The sequence below is a fragment of the Hypanus sabinus genome, chromosome 4 (assembly GCF_030144855.1).
Source record: "Hypanus sabinus isolate sHypSab1 chromosome 4, sHypSab1.hap1, whole genome shotgun sequence".
Taxonomy (NCBI): domain Eukaryota; kingdom Metazoa; phylum Chordata; class Chondrichthyes; order Myliobatiformes; family Dasyatidae; genus Hypanus; species Hypanus sabinus.
In genome coordinates, this window is record NC_082709.1 from 77,387,869 (window position 1) to 77,402,122 (window position 14,254).

Genomic DNA, 14,254 nt, shown 5'->3' on the forward strand with positions numbered 1-14,254 from the left:
GGGTGAATGTGAACCAGTCTGTATTGGTGTATCAGTGAGGAGGGTGAATGTGAACCAGTCTTTATCGGGGTATCAGTGAGGAGGGTGAATGTGAACCAGTCTGTATCGGTGTATCAGTGAGGAGGGTGAATGTGAACCAGTCTTTATCGGGGTATCAGTGAGGAGGGTGAATGTGAACCAGTCTGTATCGGGGTATCATTGAGGATGAACGTGAACCAGTCTGTATCGGGGTATTAGTGAGGGTGAACGTGAACCAGTCTGTATCGGGGTATCAGTGAGGAGGGTGAATGTGAACCAGTCTGTATCGGGGTATCAGTGAGGAAGGTGAATGTGAACCAGTCTGTATCGGGGTATCAGTGAGGAGGGTGAATGTGAACCAGTCTGTATCGGGGTATCAGTGAGGATGAACGTGAACCAGTCTGTATCGGGGTATCAGTGAGGAGGGTGAATGTGAACCTGTCTGTATTGGGGTATCAGTGAGGAGGGTGAATGTGAACCAGTCTTTATCGGGGTATCAGTGAGGAAGGTGAATGTGAACCAGTCTGTATCGGGGTATCAGTGAGGAGGGTGAATGTGAACCAGTCTGTATCGGGGTATCAGTGAGGGTGAACGTGAACCAGTCTGTATCGGGGTATCAGTGAGGGTGAATGTGAACCAGTCTGTATCGGGGTATCAGTGAGGAGGGTGAATGTGAACCAGTCTGTATCGGGGTATCAGTGAGGGTGAACACATACTAGTCTGCATCGGGGTATGAGTGAGGGTGAACGTGAACCAGTCTGTATCGGGGTATCAGTGAGGGTGAACGTGAACCAGCCTGTATCTGGGTTTCAGTGAGGGTGAACGTGAACCAGTCTGTATCGGGGTATCAGTGAGGGTGAATGTGAACCAGTCTGTATCGGGATATCAGTGAGGAGGGTGAACGTGAACCAGTCTGTATCGGGGTATCAGTGAGGATGAACGTGAACCAGTCCGTATCGGGGTATCAGTGAGGAGGGTGAATGTGAACCAGTCTGTATCGGGGTATCAGTGAGGGTGAATGAGAACCAGTCTGTATCGGGGTATCAGTGAGGGTGAACATGAACCAGGAGGTATCGAGGTATCAGTGAGGGTGAATGTGAACCAGTCTGTATTGGGGTATCAGTGAGGAGGGTGAATGTGAACCAGTCTGTATCGGGGTATCAGTGAGGGTGAACGTGAACCAGTCTGTATCGGGGTATCAGTGAGGGTGAACACATACTAGTCTGTATCGGGGTATCAGTGAGGGTGAACGTGAATCAGTCTGTATCGGGGTATCAGTGAGGGTGAACGTGAACCAGCCTGTATCAGGGTATCAGTGAGGGTGAACGTGAACCAGTCTCTATCGAGGTTTCAGTGAGGAGGGTGAATGTGAACTAGTCTGTATTGGGGTATCAGTGAGGAAGATGAACGTGAACCAGTCTGTATCGGGGTATCAGTGAGGAGGGTGAATGTGAACCAGTCTTTATCGGGGTATCAGTGAGGGTGAACGTGAACCAGTCTGTATCGGGGTATCAGTGAGGGTGAATGTGAACCAGTCTCTATCGGGGTATCAGTGAGGGTGAATGTGAACTAGTCTGTATCGAGGTTTCAGTGAGGAGGGTGAATGTGAACCAGTCTGTATTGGGGTATCAGTGAGGAAGATGAACGTGAACCAGTCTGTATCGGGGTATCAGTGAGGAGGGTGAATGTGAACCAGTCTGTATTGGGGTATCAGTGAGGAGGGTGAATGTGAACCAGTCTTTATCGGGGTATCAGTGAGGAAGGTGAATGTGAACCAGTCTGTATCGGGGTATCAGTGAGGAGGGTGAATGTCAACCAGTCTGTATCGGGGTATCAGTGAGGAGGGTGAATGTGAACCAGTCTGTATCGGGGTATCAGTGAGGGTGAACGTGAACCAGTCTGTATCGGGGTATCAGTGAGGAGGGTGAATGTGAACCAGTCTGTATCGGGGTATCAGTGAGGGTGAACGTGAACCAGTCCGTATCAGGGTATCAGTGAGGAGGGTGAATGTGAACCAGTCTGTATCGGGGTATCAGTGAGTGTGAACGTGAACCAGTCTGTATCGGGGTATCAGTGAGGAGGGTGAATGTGAACCAGTCTGTATCGGGGTATCAGTGAGGATGAACGTGAACCAGTCTGTATCGGGGTATCAGTGAGGAGGGTGAATGTGAACCAGTCTGTATCGGGGTATCAGTGAGGAGGGTGAATGTGAACCAGTCTGTATCGGGGTATCAGTGAGGGTGAACATGAACCAGTCCGTATCAGGGTATCAGTGAGGAGGGTGAATGTGAACCAGTCTGTATCGGGGTATCAGTGAATGTGTACGTGAACCAATATGTATCGGGGTATCAGTGAGTGTGAACACATACCACTCAGTATCGGGGATCACTGAGGATGAATGTGAACCAGTCTGTATCGGGGTATCAGTGAGGGTGAACGTGAACCAGTCTCTATCGGGGTTTCAGTGAGGGTGAACGTGAACCGGTCTGTATCGGGGTATCAGTGAGGGTGAACGTGAACCAGCCTGTTCCGGGGTATCAGTGAGGGTGAATGTGAACCAGTCTGTTCCGGGGTATCAGTGAGGGTGAATGTGAACCAGTCTGTATCGGGGTTTCAGTGAGTGTGAACACATACCAGTCCGTATCAGGGTATCAGTGAGGGTGAACGTGAACCAGTCTGTATCGGGGTTTCAGTGAGGGTGAACACATACCAGTCTGTATCGGGGTATCAGTGAGGGTGAACGTGAACCAGTCTGTATCAGGGTATCAGTGAGGGTGAACGTGAACCAGCCTGTTCCGGGGTATCAGTGAGGGTGAATGTGAACCAGTCTGTTCCGGGGTATCAGTGAGGGTGAACGTGAACCAGTCTGTATCGGGGTATCAGTGAGGGTGAATGTGAACCAGTCTGTATCGGGATATCAGTGAGGGTGAAAGTGAACCAGCCTGTATCGGGGTATCAGTGAGGGTGAACACATACTACTCCATATCGGGGTATCAGTGTGGGTGAACGGGAACCAGTCTGAATCGGGGTATCAGTGAGGGTGAACGTGAACCAGTCTGTATCAGGGTATCAGTGAGGGTGAACGTGAACCAGTCTGAATCGGGGTATCAGTGAGGGTGAATGTGAACCAGTCTGTATCGGGGTATCAGTGAGGGTGAACACATACCAGTCTGTATCGGGGTATCAGTGAGGGTGAACGTGAACCAGTTTGTTCCGGGGTATCAGTGAGGGTGAACGTGAACCAGTCTGTATCGGGGTATCAGTGAGGGTGAACACATACCAGTCTGTATCGGGGTATCAGTGAGGGTGAACGTGAACCAGTTTGTTCCGGGTTATCAGTAAGGGTGAACGTGAACCAGTCTGTATCGGGGTATCAGTGTGGGTGAACGTGAACCAGTCTGTATCGGGGTATCAGTGAGGGTGAACGTGAACCAGTCTGTATCGGGATATCAGTGAGGGTGAACGTGAACCAGTCTGTATCGGGGTATCAGTGAGGGTGAACGTGAACCAGTCTGTATCGGGGTATCAGTGAGGGAGAACGTGAACCAGTCTGTATCGGGGTATCAGTGAGGGTGAACGTGAACCGCTCTGTATCGGGGTATCAGTGAGGGTGAACGTGAACCAGTCTGTATTGGGGTATCAGTGAGGGTGAACGTGAACCAGTCTGTTCTGGGGTATCAGTGAGGGTGAATGGGAACCAGTCTGTATCGGGGTATCAGTGAGTGTGAACGTGAACCAGTCTGTATCGGGGTATCCGTGAGGGTGAACACATACTATTCGGTATCGGGGTATCAGTGAGGGTGAAGGTGAATCAGTCTGTATCGGGGTATCAGTGAGGGTGAACGTGAACCAGTCTGTATCGGGGTATCAGTGAGGGTGAATGTGAATCAGTCTGTATCGGGGTATCAGTGAGGGTGAATGTGAATCAGTCTGTATCGGGGTATCAGTGAGGGTGAATGTGAATCAGTCTGTATCGGGGTATCAGTGTGGGTGAACGTGAACCAGTCTGTATCGGGGTATCAGTGAGGGTGAACGTGAACCAGTCTGTATCGGGGTATCAGTGAGGGTGAATGTGAATCAGTCTGTATCGGGGTATCAGTGAGGGTGAATGTGAATCAGTCTGTATCGGGGTATCAGTGAGGGTGAATGTGAATCAGTCTGTATCGGGTATCAGTGTGGGTGAACGTGAACCAGTCTGTATCGGGGTATCAGTGAGGGTGAACGTGAACCAGTCTGTTCTGGGGTATCAGTGAGGGTGAATGTGAACCAGTCTGTATCGGGGTATCAGTGAGCGTGAATGTGAATCAGTCCGTATCGGGGTATCAGTGTGGGTGAACGTGAACCAGTCTGTATCGGGGTATCAGTGAGGGTGAATGTGAAACAGTCTGTATCGGGGTATCAGTGAGGGTGAATGTGAAACAGTCTGTATCGGGGTATCAGTGAGGGTGAACTCATACTAGTCGGTATCGGGGTATCAGTGAGGGTGAACGTGAACCAGTCTGTATCGGGGTATCAGTGTGGGTGAACGTGAACCAGTCTGTATCGGCGTATCAGTGTGGGTGAACGTGAACCAGTCTGTATCGGACTATCAGTGAGGGTGAACGTGAACCAGTCTGTATCGGGGTATCAGTGAGGGTGAACGTGAACCAGTCTGTATCGGGGTATCAGTGTGGGTGAACGTGAACCAGTCTGTATCGGCGTATCAGTGTGGGTGAACGTGAACCAGTCTGTATCGGACTATCACTGAGGGTGAATGTGAACCAGTCTGTATCGGGGTATCAGTGAGGGTGAACGTGAACCAGTCTGTATCGGGGTATCAGTGAGGGTGAACGTGAACCAGTCTGTATCGGGGTATCAGTGTGGGTGAACGTGAACCAGTCTGTATCGGAGTATCAGTGAGGGTGAACGTGAACCAGTCTGTTCCGGGGTATCAGTGAGGGTGAATGTGAACCAGTCTGTATCGGGGTATCAGTGAGGGTGAATGTGAACCAGTCTGTATCGGGGTATCAGTGACGGTGAACGTGAACCAGTCTGTATCGGGGTATCAGTGAGGGTGAATGTGAACCAGTCTGTATCGGGGTATCAGTGAGGGTGAATGTGAATCAGTCTGTATCGGAGTATCAGTGAGGGTGAACGTGAACCAGTCTGTATCGGGGTATCAGTGAGAGTTAACGTGAACCAGTCTGTATCGGGGTATCAGTGAGGATGAACGTGAACCAGTCTGCATCGGGGTATCAGTGAGCGTTAACATGAACCAGTCTGTATCGGGGTATCAGTGAGGGTGAACACATACAAGTCTGTATCGGGTATCAGTGAGGGTGAATGTGAACCAGGCTGTATCGGGGTATCAGTGAGGGTGAACACGTACAAGTCTGTATCAGGGTATCAGTGAGGGTGAAGGTGAATCAGTCTGTATCGGGGTATCAGTGAGGGTGAATATGAACCAGTCTGTATTGGGGTATCAGTGAGGGTGAACGTGAACCAGTCTGTTCTGGGGAATCAGTGAGGGTGAATGTGAACCAGTCTGTATCGGGGTATCAGTGAGTGTGAACGTGAACCAGTCTGTATCGGGGTATCCGTGAGGGTGAACACATACTATTCGGTATCGGGGTATCAGTGAGGGTGAAGGTGAATCAGTCTGTATCGGGGTATCACTGAGGGTGAACGTGAACCAGTCTGTATCGGGGTATCAGTGAGGGTGAATGTGAATCAGTCTGTATCGGGGTATCAGTGAGGGTGAATGTGAATCAGTCTGTATCGGGGTATCAGTGAGGGTGAATGTGAATCAGTCTGTATCGGGGTATCAGTGTGGGTGAACGTGAACCAGTCTGTATCGGGGTATCAGTGAGGGTGAACGTGAACCAGTCTGTATCGGGGTATCAGTGAGGGTGAATGTGAATCAGTCTGTATCGGGGTATCAGTGAGGGTGAATGTGAATCAGTCTGTATCGGGGTATCAGTGAGGGTGAATGTGAATCAGTCTGTATCGGGGTATCAGTGTGGGTGAACGTGAACCAGTCTGTATCGGGGTATCAGTGAGGGTGAACGTGAACCAGTCTGTTCTGGGGTATCAGTGAGGGTGAATGTGAACCAGTCTGTATCGGGGTATCAGTGAGCGTGAATGTGAATCAGTCCGTATCGGGGTATCAGTGTGGGTGAACGTGAACCAGTCTGTATCGGGGTATCAGTGAGGGTGAATGTGAAACAGTCTGTATCGGGGTATCAGTGAGGGTGAATGTGAAACAGTCTGTATCGGGGTATCAGTGAGGGTGAACGTGAACCAGTCTGTATCGGGGTATCAGTGAGGGTGAACGTGAACCAGTCTGTATCGGGGTATCAGTGTGGGTGAACGTGAACCAGTCTGTATCGGCGTATCAGTGTGGGTGAACGTGAACCAGTCTGTATCGGACTATCAGTGAGGGTGAACGTGAACCAGTCTGTATCGGGGTATCAGTGAGGGTGAACGTGAACTAGTCTGTATCGGGGTATCAGTGTGGGTGAACGTGAACCAGTCTGTATCGGCGTATCAGTGTGGGTGAACGTGAACCAGTCTGTATCGGACTATCAGTGAGGGTGAATGTGAACCAGTCTGTATCGGGGTATCAGTGAGGGTGAACGTGAACCAGTCTGTATCGGGGTATCAGTGAGGGTGAACGTGAACCAGTCTGTATCGGGGTATCAGTGTGGGTGAACGTGAACCAGTCTGTATCGGAGTATCAGTGAGGGTGAACGTGAACGAGTCTGTTCCGGGGTATCAGTGAGGGTGAATGTGAACCAGTCTGTATCGGGGTATCAGTGAGGGTGAATGTGAACCAGTCTGTATCGGGGTATCAGTGAGGGTGAACGTGAACCAGTCTGTATCGGGGTATCAGTGAGGGTGAATGTGAATCAGTCTGTATCGGAGTATCAGTGAGGGTGAACGTGAACCAGTCTGTATCGGGGTATCAGTGAGAGTTAACGTGAACCAGTCTGTATCGGGGTATCAGTGAGGATGAACGTGAACCAGTCTGCATCGGGGTATCAGTGAGCGTTAACATGAACCAGTCTGTATCGGGGTATCAGTGAGGGTGAACACATACAAGTCTGTATCGGGTATCAGTGAGGGTGAATGTGAACCAGGCTGTATCGGGGTATCAGTGAGGGTGAACACGTACAAGTCTGTATCAGGGTATCAGTGAGGGTGAAGGTGAATCAGTCTGTATCGGGGTATCAGTGAGGGTGAACGTGAACCAGTCTGTATCGGGGTATCAGTGAGGGTGAACTTGAAACAGTCTGTATCGGGTTATCAGTGAGGGTTAACGTGAACCAGTCTGTATCGGGGTATCAGTGAGGGTGTACGTGAACCAGTCTGTATCGGGGTATCAGTGAGGGTGAACACATACAAGTCTGTATCGAGGTATCAGTGAGGGTGAATGTGAACCAGGCTGTATCGGGGTATCAGTGAGGGTGAACACATACAAGTCTGTATCGGGGTATCAGTGAGGGTGAAGGTGAATCAGTCTGTATCGGGGTATCAGTGAGGGTGAATGTGAATCTGTCTGTATCGGGGTATCAGTGAGGGTGAACTCATACTAGTCGGTATCGGGGTATCAGTGAGGGTGAAGGTGAATCAGTCTGTATCGGGGTATCAGTGAAGGTGAACGTGAACCAGTCTGTATCGGGGTATCAGTGACGGTGAACGTGAACCAGTCTGTATCGGTGTATCAGTGAGGGTGAACTCATACTAGTCGGTATCGGGGTATCAGTGAGGGTGAAGGTGAATCAGTCTGTATCGGGGTATCAGTGAGGGTGAATGTGAATCAGTCTGTATCGGGGTATCAGTGAGGGTGAATGTGAACCAGTCTGTATCGGGGTATCAGTGAGGGTGAACTCATACTAGTCGGTATCGGGGTATCAGTGAGGGTGAAGGTGAATCAGTCTGTATCGGGGTATCAGTGAGGGTGAACGTGAACCAGTCTGTATCGGGGTATCAGTGAGGGTGAATGTGAACCAGTCTGTATCGGGGTATCAGTGAGGGTGCACGTGAACCAGTCTGTATCGGGGTATCAGTGAGTGTGAACACATACCACTCTGTATCGGGGTATCAGTGAGGGTGAAAACATACCAGTTTGTATCGGGGATCACTGAGGGTGAATGTGAACAAGTCTGTATCGGGGTATCAGTGAGGGTGAACGTGAACCAGTCTGTATCGGGGTTTCAGTGAGCGTTAACGTGAACCAGTCTGTATCGGGGTATCAGTGAGCGTTAACATGAACCAGTCTGTATCGGGGTATCAGTGAGGGTGAACACATACAAGTCTGTATCGGGGTATCAGTGAGGGTGAATGTGAACCAGGCTCTATCGGGGTATCAGTGAGGGTGAACACATACAAGTCTGTATTGGGGTATCAGTGAGGGTGAATGTGAACCGGTCTGTATCGGGGTATCAGTGAGGGTGAAAGTGAACCAGTCTGCATCTGGGTATCAGTGAGGGTGATTGTGAACCAGTCTGTATCGGGGTATCAGTGAGGGTGAATGTGAACCAGTCTGTATCGGGGTATCAGTGAGGGTGAACACATACTACTCTATATCGGGGTATCAGTGTGGGTGAACGTGAACCAGTCTGTATCGGGGTATCAGTGAGGGTGAACGTGAACCAGTCTGTATCGGGGTATCAGTGAGGGTGAATGTGAACCAGCCTGTATCGGGGTATCAGTGAGGGTGAACACATACCAGTCTGTATCGGTGTATCAGTGAGGGTGAACGTGAACAAGTCTGTATCGGGGTATCAGTGAGGGTGAAGGTGAACAAGTCTGTATCGGGGTATCAGTGAGGGTGAACGTGAACCAGTCTGTATCGGTGTATCAGTGAGGTTGAACACATACAAGTCTGTATCGGGGTATCAGTGAGGGTGAATGTGAACCAGTCTGTATCGGGGTATCAGTGAGCCTGAACGTGAACTGGTCTGTATCGTGGTATCAGTGAGGGTGAATGTGAACCAGCCTGTATCGGGGTATCAGTGAGGGTGAATGTGAACCAGTCTGTATTGGGGTATCAGTGAGGGTGAACACATACCAGTCTGTATCGGGGTATCAGTGAGGGTGAACGTGAACCAGTCTGTATCAGGGTATCAGTGAGGGTGAACGTGAACCAGCCTGTTCCGGGGTATCAGTGAGGGTGAATGTGAACCAGTCTGTTCCGGGGTATCAGTGAGGGTGAATGTGAACCAGTCTGTATCGGGATATCAGTGAGGGTGAATGTGAACCAGTCTGTATCGGGGTATCAGTGAGGGTGAATGTGAACCAGCCTGTATCAGGGTATCAGTGAGGGTGAACACATACAAGTCTGTATCGGGGTATCAGTGAGGGTGGATGTGAACCAGGCTGTATCGGGGTATCAGTGAGGGTGAAAGTGAACCAGTCTGCATCTGGGTATCAGTGAGTGTGAATGTGAACCAGTCTGTATCGGGATATCAGTGAGGGTGAAAGTGAACCAGCCTGTATCGGGGTATCAGTGAGGGTGAACACATACTACTCCATATCGGGGTATCAGTGTGGGTGAACGGGAACCAGTCTGAATCGGGGTATCAGTGAGGGTGAACGTGAACCAGTCTGTATCAGGGTATCAGTGAGGGTGAACGTGAACCAGTCTGAATCGGGGTATCAGTGAGGGTGAATGTGAACCAGTCTGTATCGGGGTATCAGTGAGGGTGAACACATACCAGTCTGTATCGGGGTATCAGTGAGGGTGAACGTGAACCAGTTTGTTCCGGGGTATCAGTGAGGGTGAACGTGAACCAGTCTGTATCGGGGTATCAGTGAGGGTGAACACATACCAGTCTGTATCGGGGTATCAGTGAGGGTGAACGTGAACCAGTTTGTTCCGGGTTATCAGTGAGGGTGAACGTGAACCAGTCTGCATCGGGGTATCAGTGTGGGTGAACGTGAACCAGTCTGTATCGGGGTATCAGTGAGGGTGAACGTGAACCAGTCTGTATCGGGATATCAGTGAGGGAGAACGTGAACCAGTCTGTATCGGGGTATCAGTGAGGGTGAACGTGAACCAGTCTGTATCGGGGTATCAGTGAGGGAGAACGTGAACCAGTCTGTATCGGGGTATCAGTGAGGGTGAAGGTGAATCAGTCTGTATCGGGGTATCAGTGAGGGTGAACGTGAACCAGTCTGTATCGGGGTATCAGTGAGGGTGAATGTGAATCAGTCTGTATTGGGGTATCAGTGAGGGTGAATGTGAATCAGTCTGTATCGGGGTATCAGTGAGGGTGAATGTGAATCAGTCTGTATCGGGGTATCAGTGTGGGTGAACGTGAACCAGTCTGTATCGGGGTATCAGTGAGGGTGAACGTGAACCAGTCTGTATCGGGGTATCAGTGAGGGTGAATGTGAATCAGTCTGTATCGGGGTATCAGTGAGGGTGAATGTGAATCAGTCTGTATCGGGGTATCAGTGAGGGTGAATGTGAATCAGTCTGTATCGGGGTATCAGTGTGGGTGAACGTGAACCAGTCTGTATCGGGGTATCAGTGAGGGTGAACGTGAACCAGTCTGTTCTGGGGTATCAGTGAGGGTGAATGTGAACCAGTCTGTATCGGGGTATCAGTGAGCGTGAATGTGAATCAGTCCGTATCGGGGTATCAGTGTGGGTGAACGTGAACCAGTCTGTATCGGGGTATCAGTGAGGGTGAATGTGAAACAGTCTGTATCGGGGTATCAGTGAGGGTGAATGTGAAACAGTCTGTATCGGGGTATCAGTGAGGGTGAACTCATACTAGTCGGTATCGGGGTATCAGTGAGGGTGAACGTGAACCAGTCTGTATCGGGGTATCAGTGTGGGTGAACGTGAACCAGTCTGTATCGGCGTATCAGTGTGGGTGAACGTGAACCAGTCTGTATCGGACTATCAGTGAGGGTGAACGTGAACCAGTCTGTATCGGGGTATCAGTGAGGGTGAACGTGAACCAGTCTGTATCGGGGTATCAGTGTGGGTGAACGTGAACCAGTCTGTATCGGCGTATCAGTGTGGGTGAACGTGAACCAGTCTGTATCGGACTATCAGTGAGGGTGAATGTGAACCAGTCTGTATCGGGGTATCAGTGAGGGTGAACGTGAACCAGTCTGTATCGGGGTATCAGTGAGGGTGAACGTGAACCAGTCTGTATCGGGGTATCAGTGTGGGTGAACGTGAACCAGTCTGTATCGGAGTATCAGTGAGGGTGAACGTGAACCAGTCTGTTCCGGGGTATCAGTGAGGGTGAATGTGAACCAGTCTGTATCGGGGTATCAGTGAGGGTGAATGTGAACCAGTCTGTATCGGGGTATCAGTGAGGGTGAACGTGAACCAGTCTGTATCGGGGTATCAGTGAGGGTGAATGTGAACCAGTCTGTATCGGGGTATCAGTGAGGGTGAATGTGAATCAGTCTGTATCGGAGTATCAGTGAGGGTGAACGTGAACCAGTCTGTATCGGGGTATCAGTGAGAGTTAACGTGAACCAGTCTGTATCGGGGTATCAGTGAGGATGAACGTGAACCAGTCTGCATCGGGGTATCAGTGAGCGTTAACATGAACCAGTCTGTATCGGGGTATCAGTGAGGGTGAACACATACAAGTCTGTATCGGGTATCAGTGAGGGTGAATGTGAACCAGGCTGTATCGGGGTATCAGTGAGGGTGAACACGTACAAGTCTGTATCAGGGTATCAGTGAGGGTGAAGGTGAATCAGTCTGTATCGGGGTATCAGTGAGGGTGAACGTGAACCAGTCTGTATCGGGGTATCAGTGAGGGTGAACGTGAAACAGTCTGTATCGGGTTATCAGTGAGGGTTAACGTGAACCAGTCTGTATCGGGGTATCAGTGAGGGTGTACGTGAACCAGTCTGTATCGGGGTATCAGTGAGGGTGAACACATACAAGTCTGTATCGAGGTATCAGTGAGGGTGAATGTGAACCAGGCTGTATCGGGGTATCAGTGAGGGTGAACACATACAAGTCTGTATCGGGGTATCAGTGAGGGTGAAGGTGAATCAGTCTGTATCGGGGTATCAGTGAGGGTGAATGTGAATCTGTCCTTATCGGGGTATCAGTGAGGGTGAACTCATACTAGTCGGTATCGGGGTATCAGTGAGGGTGAAGGTGAATCAGTCTGTATCGGGGTATCAGTGAGGGTGAACGTGAACCAGTCTGTATCGGGGTATCAGTGACGGTGAACGTGAACCAGTCTGTATCGGGGTATCAGTGAGGGTGAACTCATACTAGTCGGTATCAGGGTATCAGTGAGGGTGAAGGTGAATCAGTCTGTATCGGGGTATCAGTGAGGGTGAATGTGAATCAGTCTGTATCGGGGTATCAGTGAGGGTGAATGTGAACCAGTCTGTATCGGGGTTTCAGTGAGGGTGAACTCATACTAGTCGGTATCGGGGTATCAGTGAGGGTGAAGGTGAATCAGTCTGTATCGGGGTATCAGTGAGGGTGAACGTGAACCAGTCTGTATCGGGGTATCAGTGAGGGTGAATGTGAACCAGTCTGTATCTGGGTATCAGTGAGGGTGCACGTGAACCAGTCTGTATCGGGGTATCAGTGAGTGTGAACACATACCACTCTGTATCGGGGTATCAGTGAGGGTGAAAACATACCAGTTTGTATCGGGGATCACTGAGGGTGAATGTGAACAAGTCTGTATCGGGGTATCAGTGATGGTGAACGTGAACCAGTCTGTATCGGGGTATCAGTGAGGGTGAACGTGAACCAGTCTGTATCGGGGTATCAGTGTGGGTGAACGTGAACCAGTCTGTATCGGGGTATCAGTGAGGGTGAACGTGAACCAGTCTGTATCGGGGTTTCAGTGAGCGTTAACATGAACCAGTCTGTATCGGGGTATCAGTGAGGGTGAACACATACAAGTCTGTATCGGGGTATCAGTGAGGGTGAATGTGAACCAGGCTCTATCGGGGTATCAGTGAGGGTGAAAGTGAACCAGTCTGCATCTGGGTATCAGTGAGGGTGATTGTGAACCAGTCTGTATCGGGGTATCAGTGAGGGTGAATGTGAACCATTCTGTATCGGGGTATCAGTGAGGGTGAACACATACTACTCTATATCGGGGTATCAGTGTGGGTGAACGTGAACCAGTCTGTATCGGGGTATCAGTGAGGGTGAACGTGAACCAGTCTGTATCGGGGTATCAGTGAGGGTGAATGTGAACCAGCCTGTATCGGGGTATCAGTGAGGGTGAATGTGAACCAGTCTGTATTGGGGTTTCAGTGAGGGTGAACACATACCAGTCTGTATCGGGGTATCAGTGAGGGTGAACGTGAACCAGTCTGTTCCGGGGTATCAGTGAGGTTGAACACATACAAGTCTGTATCGGGGTATCAGTGAGGGTGAACGTGAACAAGTCTGTATCGGGGTATCAGTGAGGGTGAAGGTGAACAAGTCTGTATCGGGGTATCAGTGAGGGTGAACGTGAACCAGTCTGTATCGGGGTATCAGTGAGGTTGAACACATACAAGTCTGTATCGGGGTATCAGTGAGGGTGAACGTGAACCAGTCTGTATCGGGGTATCAGTGAGGGAGAACGTGAACCAGTCTGTATCGGGGTATCAGTGAGGGTGAAGGTGAATCAGTCTGTATCGGGGTATCAGTGAGGGTGAACGTGAACCAGTCTGTATCGGGGTATCAGTGAGGGTGAATGTGAATCAGTCTGTATTGGGGTATCAGTGAGGGTGAATGTGAATCAGTCTGTATCGGGGTATCAGTGAGGGTGAATGTGAATCAGTCTGTATCGGGGTATCAGTGTGGGTGAACGTGAACCAGTCTGTATCGGGGTATCAGTGAGGGTGAACGTGAACCAGTCTGTATCGGGGTATCAGTGAGGGTGAATGTGAATCAGTCTGTATCGGGGTATCAGTGAGGGTGAATGTGAATCAGTCTGTATCGGGGTATCAGTGAGGGTGAATGTGAATCAGTCTGTATCGGGGTATCAGTGTGGGTGAACGTGAACCAGTCTGTATCGGGGTATCAGTGAGGGTGAACGTGAACCAGTCTGTTCTGGGGTATCAGTGAGGGTGAATGTGAACCAGTCTGTATCGGGGTATCAGTGAGCGTGAATGTGAATCAGTCCGTATCGGGGTATCAGTGTGGGTGAACGTGAACCAGTCTGTATCGGGGTATCAGTGAGGGTGAATGTGAAACAGTCTGTATCGGGGTATCAGTGAGGGTGAATGTGAAACAGTCTGTATCGGGGTAT